Here is an 8,491-nt window from a genome sequence, read left to right as displayed (position 1 = left end):
TATTAGCAAAGATGGAGGAGAAACCTCAGCAGCAATATCAAGAGATCACCTGAAACTATGTCCTGACCTGTTGAAAGAAAGAATGGAAGAACCAGATAACATCCAACCCATAGAGGAAGAAGAGAAGGTCAGCACAATACTTTGAGAATTCCCTGCGAATTGGACTAAAGTAAACGATGCTATAGTGGTGCCAGTGTTGACATTTCCCCAATTGGTAGTACAGGAAGACGTGATTCCAGAAAACCCTGAAGATCAGGAAAATCAGGCAGCAGATGCTACCCCAGCAGTGGAGACAGAGAACCCTCGCCCTGCCAGTAGTAAATCTGACATGCCCATAGTGACTCTAAGAATACGTAGACATGTGCCACCCTGTTCACATACTACACCAGTAATTAGAACCAGACAATCAGTAAGGGCCATTACAACACCAGTGTTACGCAGATCTACTCGTATCACCCAAGGCATACTACCAGTTAGATTCCGCATATAACTGTCCAATATAAAATAAAGTTGAGTATTGTAACTGTTTAAGCTTTTGTACCTACAGGTAACCTGTAAGACTTTCCTTTAAATTTTCCAGTTTTTCACCTTGTTTTATGGACATTATACCACAGGGCTTGCGTGGCCACCAACTTGTGTATACAGTTGTGGCCAAAAGTATTGACACCCCTGCAATTCTGTCAGATAATACTCAGTTTCTTCCTGAAAATGTTTGCAAACACAAATTCTTTGTTATTATTATCTTCATTTAATTTGTCTTAAATGAAAAAACACCAAAAGAATTGTCCTAAAGCCAAATTGGATATAATTCCACACCAAAAAGAGGGTGGACAAAAGTATGGGCACTGTTCGAAAAATCATGTGATGCTTCTCTAATTTGTGTAATTAACAGCACCTGTAACTTACCTGTGGCACCTAACAGGTGTTGGCAATAACTAAATCACACTTGCAGCCAGTTGACATGGATTAAAGTTGACTCAACCTCTGTCCTGTGTCCTTGTGTGTACCACATTGAGCATGGAGAAAAGAAAGAAGACCAAAGAACTGTCTGAGGACTTGAGGAACCAAATTGTGAGGAACCATGAGCAATCTCAAGGCTACAAGTCCATCTCCAAAGACCTGAATGTTCCTGTGTCTACCGTGCGCAGTGTCATCAAGAAGTTTAAAGCCCATGGCACTTTGGCTAACCTCCCTAGATGTGGACGGAAAAGAAAAATTGACAAGAGATTTCAACGCAAGATTGTGCGGATGTTGGATAAAGAACCTCGCCAACATCCAAACAAGTTCAAGCTGCCCTGCAGTCCGAGGGTACAACAGTGTCAACCCGTACTATCCGTCGGCGTCTGAATGAAAAGGGATTGTATGGTAGGAGACCCAGTAAGACCCCACTTCTTACCCCGAGACATAAAAAAGCCAGGCTGGAGTTTGCCAAAACTTACCTGAAAAAGCCTAAAACGTTTTGGAAGAATGTTCTCTGGTCAGATGAGACAAAAGTAGAGCTTTTTAGGCAAAGGCATCAACATAGAGTTTACAGGAGAAAAAAGAGGCATTCAAAGAAAAAAACACGGTCCCTACAGTCAAACATGGCGGAGGTTCTTTGATGTTTTGGGGTTGCTTTGCTGCCTCTGGCACTGGACTGCTTGACCGTGTGCATGGCATTATGAAGTCTGAAGACTACCAACAAATTTTGCAGCATAATGTAGGGCCCAGTGTGAGAAAGCTGGGTCTCCCTCAGAGGTCATGGGTCTTCCAGCAGGACAATGACCCAAAACACACTTCAAAAAGCACTAGAAAATGGTTTGAGAGAAAGCACTGGAAACTTCTAAGGTGGCCATCAATGAATCCAGACCTGAATCCCATAGAACACCTGTGGAGAGATCTAAAAATGGCAGTTTGGAGAAGGCACCCTTCAAATATCAGGGACCTGGAGCAGTTTGCCAAAGAAGAATGGTCTAAAATTCCAGCAGAGCATTGTAAGAAACTCATTGATGGTTTCCGGAAGCGGTTGGTCGCAGTTATTTTGGCTTAAGGTTGTGCAACCAAGTATTAGGCTGAGGGTGCCAATACTTTTGTCTGGCCCATTTTTGGAGTTTTGTGTGAAATGATCAATGTTTTGCTTTTTGCTTCATTCTCTTTCGTGTTTTTTCATTTAAGACAAATTAAATGAAGATAATAATACTAAAGAATTTGTGTTTGCAATCATTTTCAGGAAGAAACTGGGTATTATCTGACAGAATTGCAGGGGTGTCAATACTTTTGGCCACAACTGTAGTTCACCATTTGCCCAGGAATGGACCATGGACATTGATGCTTGGACTTATCATCATAGGACCATTTTTGAAGCACTTGGTTTTTGTAACTTCTTCATTTTTAAATCTTGTACACGTATTTGCACCCCGCTGTGTCTTGTCTGCTTCCTACCTTTCCGGCACCGCTACATCCCCGTGCCAACCACATCTACACTGCCCTGGGACTACAGCTTCACTACAGCTTCACCTGTGGGGAGCTTTTACATCTTTGCTGCACCATACCACCAGTCCAAGCGGATCTGCATGCAGCGTCGGCTTAACACCTCTCTTGCCAAACACCAGAGGTGGCGTCACAAACTATTCCATTCACTACATTCTACGATTCAATTTCCCCCATTAATTGGGCGCCCAGGGCCACGGACTGGGTCACCGCTGCTGTGACACATCCCGCCGACACCGGCCCGGTACCGAGTACCCCACAGCCCTGGGAGGGCGACCCACCTTCAGTACACTGGATGGGATTTACAGAAATCTCCCCCACTGGGCTTCTTTTTAATGCTGTGCAAGCTGATATGCAGTGCCGGTTTCAAATCTGCAAGATGTCAATTTGTCTTGTGGGTACTCTGATTTTTCTGTGAGGATTTTCACTATAAACGTGTACATTAGATGCAGAAAACACATCGGTAAAAAATGCATAAAAGCGTTTTTAGAGCGTTTCCGCTGTGGAAATGCACTAAAAATGCATGAAATTGGCACATGATTGTCCCAATAAAGCTGTTGTCAAAGCCAAATACTAAGAAGTATAAAAAATAAAGCACTTTTATTTAAAGCACGACTTTCCAAAAAGAGACAAATAAACGCAGCATCAAAAACTATATAAAAACACTCAAAAACACAATAAAAAAATCAAGTGACCTTTACAGGTGTTGTGAGTGCAACATCAAAAACTCACCAAAAGATCATAGTGGGAACATAGCCTAAATCTTCCTTTTTTAAAATAGCTATTGACTGGATTTATATACAGTGTGTATTGTAGTGTTTTTATTTTTGTCAAAAATGTTGGATGCTGTTTTATGTCTGAGTTCAGACAAGCTTATGAAAAATTGTTGGATCCAGAAAAAAGAAAACATTTTTTATTCATATAGTCATCTGTATGTTTTCCATCCATATGTCTGTTTTTTACATTCGCATGGCATTTGTCTTTACACATTAACATTTTTTAAAAATTACAAGAGCAAATATAGTTTCCTATGTTAAGAATGGCAATGTATATGTAAAAATCAGATGCTATACAGATAATCTGTAATTTTTTTATTTTTATGCTCCAAGAGTCTGGAATAAGTGGGTGTCATCTGAACTACGGAAGACAATACTGCATTTTTTTTTTTTAAATAGACATTTTGTCGGTGTGAACAATCTGTAATGTGAACAGCCCTATGGACTCAAATTGGGTAGCATTTGAACCAATGTTAATGCGGCTCGGACAGTCCATATAATGAGCCCTAAAGTCTATAGCTAATTTTTGAAAGTCTACAAATGCAGAGCACGATTCAGTGTTGCATTTGCGTCTTTCATTTTTTGCCTAGTTTTTAGTGGTGTTTCCCTGATTTTCATTTTTCTTTTAATTTGTTCCTTTTTAAACTCTATAATTTGTGTTCAGCTGTTTATTTTTGTCGTTGTTTTTTTATGTTCGTAATTATGTGTGCAGTTTCAAGATGTTTTCTACTTATTCATCAATTGTGACTTTTTAAAAAGTCACAAAATTTTTGCAGAAATGTACTAGCTACAGTTCCTCTTAGAATGATTTTATATATGCCTGAATTTTCGACTCAGATTTTGCTACATTAAGCAAAATGTGACTTTTTGCTCCAAAAGAATTAAAGACAATGATAAAGAACTTTTTTTTGCTTCTGTGCAAAATTTATAAACCACATGTGCTATTTTGAAGAATTTTGTGGGAAAAAAAGTAAATAAATGCCAAAAGATAAAAAAAAAACAGTAACTTAAAAAACCCACACATTTTTAATTGGGCCCATGGAAGTGTAGCATGATACTTTGTCTCTGCAATATGAAAGTCGCCTTGAAGGATTCAACCACAAGTGTCTCCACATCAACCAATAAGTCTGAATGCAGCATAGGACTAAATTAAAACTCTAGGACACCTGTGCAACTAAGTTTCACCTAAAAGTGATTCAAAGGGGATGATGGGGTAAGTTTCTCTTTTTTTTTTTTTTTTTAAACTTGGTCTGTGATCGAATGGTTTGTTTGATTACATCTGTTATTGAAAATTCAGACATGTAAAGTAGCAAAGGTGTGGTTTCTAGTACTTGAGTCCTGAAAGGTAAGTAATCACGTTTGATGAGGACAGTAAAAGGGAAGATTTTACCTGGTGGGTTACATCTTGCATATTCATTGTTTGTGTAATTGGTGTCAAAATGTTGATTTAACAGAGAGTAGGAATAGTTGTTTTGTATCCTTTAATATTGTTGTCCAGGGTGTTTTATGCTGCTGACAAACATGTGGCAACATTGACCAGATGAAAACACTTTAGTGCCTTATTGTCATAAGGTATTTAATATACTTGTGAGGATTTGGTGCATGTGGAAGACTGACATTATACATGCAGTTTTTGATAGTGTGGTCTTTTGGTAGCCAACATGCAGTGTAAAGCCTGCAGGAAGAAAAATATAGGTATAGGTTCACATGATGCGGTTATTTCGTGTTCAATGTCTCCAAGAACCATGTTTCAAAACTGCACTGGAAGTACAGAGCAATGCGAGTGGGCGCTGATGGTTCCCTCTTACTTTTATTAGCCTAAATAACATTGTTGATATCTAAGGAATTAAGTAGCTGAGATCCGATCTTATCAACTATAAGGCCTCCTGCACATGGCCATATTTTGGATGTATATCAGTAAAATATGCAACCTACAGCCTACAATTGTTGGACCTGCTGATGGTCGGATCGTATGCAAATAAAATACGGTCTAAGTTTGGTCAGTTATTACCATCAGAGTTTCAGCAGTTTTTGCAACAGCAAAAAAAAAAATCAAATGTAGATTTCTCAAGCTTCTCTCTGGAAACAGTCAGTGGAAACTGGACAGTGCAGGGATGGCATCCAATAACTTACACTTTTGTTTGTTGTTGTTGTTTCATGGACCCATAGACATGTCTCCATGATTTTCTGGCAACCACTTAGCTCACAAAAAAAACACAGACATTTGAACTGTCCTATAGTACCTATACATTCAATCCATAAAGAGCATATATGAAACTCATAGTTGTACATGAAAAACTTCCATCTGAATAAACCCCAAGTTATTCCTGTCTTGTGTTGCCTCCTACTGCCCTTCAAATCACTGGATTGAAGAAGGTAGCTTTGCAATAAATGCTATTCCAGAATAACATTTAGGCCTCTTTCACACATCCATGTCTACGGTACGTGTAGTGACAGATTTCACCACCAGAGACACTGATTCACGTAGACCCATTCAAATGAATGGATGTGTGCACGTCAGTGTGTTTCCACAGACCATCTGTGGGCAAAACATGCTGACATGTCTATTTTTTACAGTCGGCACAGGACGCAAAACGTCCCGCACACGGAGAACACACATTGATGTCATCCATGTGACACGCATCAGCATCAATGAAGAAGCGCTACAGTAAGCCCTGTTCTCCCATGGCTGGTGCTAAAGATGGCTCTCATCATTCTCCCCTGCTCTGCTGGCGATTGGCACGAGCAGGGGAGAATGATGACTTGTATTAAAATCAGAACAATGACAGCAGGTTGGGGGCTTTTAGCACTATTACTCCCATCAACCTACACCTGCTGCTGCTAAGAACAGTGACTGCAGGAGTGGATGATGAGGGTATTCCTCACCCGCCGACTGCGCTATAACTGAATAAATGAAAAATCCGATGTGTGTTCCCCCTATCTTCTTTAACCAGCCTGGCAAAACTCACAGCTGGGTGCTGCAACCCTCAGCTGTCAGCTTCATCAAGGTTGGTTATCAAAAATATAGGGGTCCCCACGTTCTCATACTTTGCACTGACGAGGGCCAATAGCCCGAAACACCGTGTCTGCAAATTGAGATTCTGATTTGGCTTTTATCCTAAGTCATATTACAAGACTCGTTAAAGGATTGATTGTGATTTGTAGGATCGCTACTACCAACGGGTGACGCTATAGAGTTCAAGTCCTCTTTCTCTCTGAAGAGGCAATTTGCATATTATTTTCCCAGAGGAGCATTGCACGGCGAATAAGCCTCCTTACCTTGACAAGCCACAGCTGGTATGTCACTCTCCACAAGGAGAAACCTTACTCCTTAGACCTCAGTGTTTTATTAGTTAGTAAACTAGCTTGAAATGACAGAGAATTACTGTATGTAACTATAAACGCATTGTGTACAGATGCTAGGTAGGGGAAAAAACGTATGACACTCTCCAGCTACTTTATATACGCAGGTGTGAGCGAACCCTTATGATGAAAGTTACACTACTACAGTAACTTTGGATGAATTAATCAGATGGGGGGCCGCCACGCTCCGTCATACTCTGGCAAAGCTGGCGTGAAAATGTCTAAAGTTGCAAAAAAGGCTTATGCAATTTCAGGTTGTGCAAAAATCTTGAGTGACTTTTCAATGTGTTGTACAAGTAAGCACTTTAATGAAGTGACCCCAAAAACCTCAAAGAAAATGCATTGATAATGTGATCAATGATCCGGCTTCTATGGAAAGTGAGATAAATGAGCGGGCAAGACAAAAGATATGACCAGGTGTTTTTGAGTTTTGTCATGTCCATCTACTTCTAGACACAGGGGAAAAAAAGACTGCGTAGTTTTTTTTTTGTTTGTTTTTTTTTTCCTCTCGCTATCCTCTGACTCAGGCTTTAATGACCTGAGGCCTCATATTTCAGTGACTCATGAATGGTCTGATTTGGCATTTAAAAAATATCTGTTCTCCATCAAGGGTTTTCTAGTATTTTGATATTGATGACCGATCTTCTAGGTCATCAACATCTTGGGGGTTTAACACTTGGTTTCCTTATGAATCAGCTGTTTGTAGCTCCCACTGGCCAGATGTACGCAATATATGTAGCCGCTCCGTATACTATGTTGTGCTGTTCACAGGTCCTACAGCTCGGCCAGAACGTAGAGTGGAGGGGACACCGTGGTGCACATAGCGTGTGCGCTCTCATGTCATGTAAAGTCTGTATACTCTTTTGCTTCCTCCCCTGTCCAGGTGTTGTGGTATGACCATGTTCTTGCACAGTCAGATACAGACAATGCACAGTACACAGCAGGGACACTATTTATAAGACTATCTCAGCACAGGGACATTTTTTTTTTTAACCCCTTTACCCCCAAAGGTGGTTTGCATGTTAATGACCTGGCCAATTTTTTAATTCTGACCACTGTCCCTTCGAGGTAATAACTCTGGAACGCTTTAATGGATCCCACTGATTCTAAAATTTGTCTTCTCATGACATATTGTACTTCATATTAGTGGTAAAATTTCATCAGCTTGACTTGTGTTTATTTGTGAAAAAAAACCAGAAGTTTGGCAAAGATTTTAAAAATGTTGCAGTTTTCCAACTTTGAATGTCATGCTCTTAAATCACAGAGATATCGCACGTAAAATACTTAATAAGTAACACTTCCCACATGTTTACTTTACATCAGCACAACTTTGGAACCAAATTTTTTTTTTTTTTTTTTTTTGTTAGGAAGTTATAAGGGATAACAGTTGACCAGCAATTTCTCACTTTTCCAACAAAATTTACCAAACCATTTTTTTTTTTTTTTTTGTCTCTTGGGACTACATCACGTATTAAGTCACTTTGAGGGATCCATATGATACCATTCTAAAAACTGCACCCCTCAAGGTGCTCAAAACCACATTCAAGAAGTTTATTAACTCTTTAGGTGCTTCACAGGAATTTTTTTTTTATATAAATCAATTAACATTTAACCCCTTTCCAACATCGGGCATACATTTGCGCAGATGTCGGACTCCCTCCCTTTGATGTGGGCTCCGGCGGTAGCGCACACATCTTTCCCGTGACATGTCAGCTATTTTGAGCAGCTGACATGTGCCCACAATAGCCGCAGGTGGAATCGCGATCCACCCGCAGCTATTAAATAGTTAAATGTCGCTGTAAAATGCTGACAGCGGCATTTAAATGGCGCTTCCGGCAATCGCACTGGAAATACGCACACCGGTGACCTGTGTCACGTAATCG

General features: G+C 40.1%; 1 protein-coding gene across 4 annotated transcripts in view; it reads left to right on the top strand.

Moving 5' to 3' along the window:
* The first annotated feature begins 4,324 nt into the window (after positions 1-4,324).
* LOC141059931 (uncharacterized) overlaps positions 4,325-8,491 on the top strand; it is a 41,286-nt gene continuing 37,119 nt past the window's right edge. The window contains exon 1 of one of the 4 annotated variants that reach the window (XM_073556148.1): positions 4,325-4,458. The gene's annotated coding sequence lies outside the window, so the exon portion shown is untranslated. The other 3 variants (XM_073556150.1, XM_073556147.1, XM_073556149.1) reach the window with 3 other exon arrangements.

Source organism: Dendrobates tinctorius, unplaced genomic scaffold (genome assembly GCF_039654945.1).
Source record: "Dendrobates tinctorius isolate UK_male_01 unplaced genomic scaffold, ASM3965494v1 ptg000231l, whole genome shotgun sequence".
Classification (NCBI taxonomy): domain Eukaryota; kingdom Metazoa; phylum Chordata; class Amphibia; order Anura; family Dendrobatidae; genus Dendrobates; species Dendrobates tinctorius.
The sequence above is the reverse complement of the archived record's forward strand: the minus strand, read 5'-3'. Positions and strand labels throughout refer to the sequence as shown.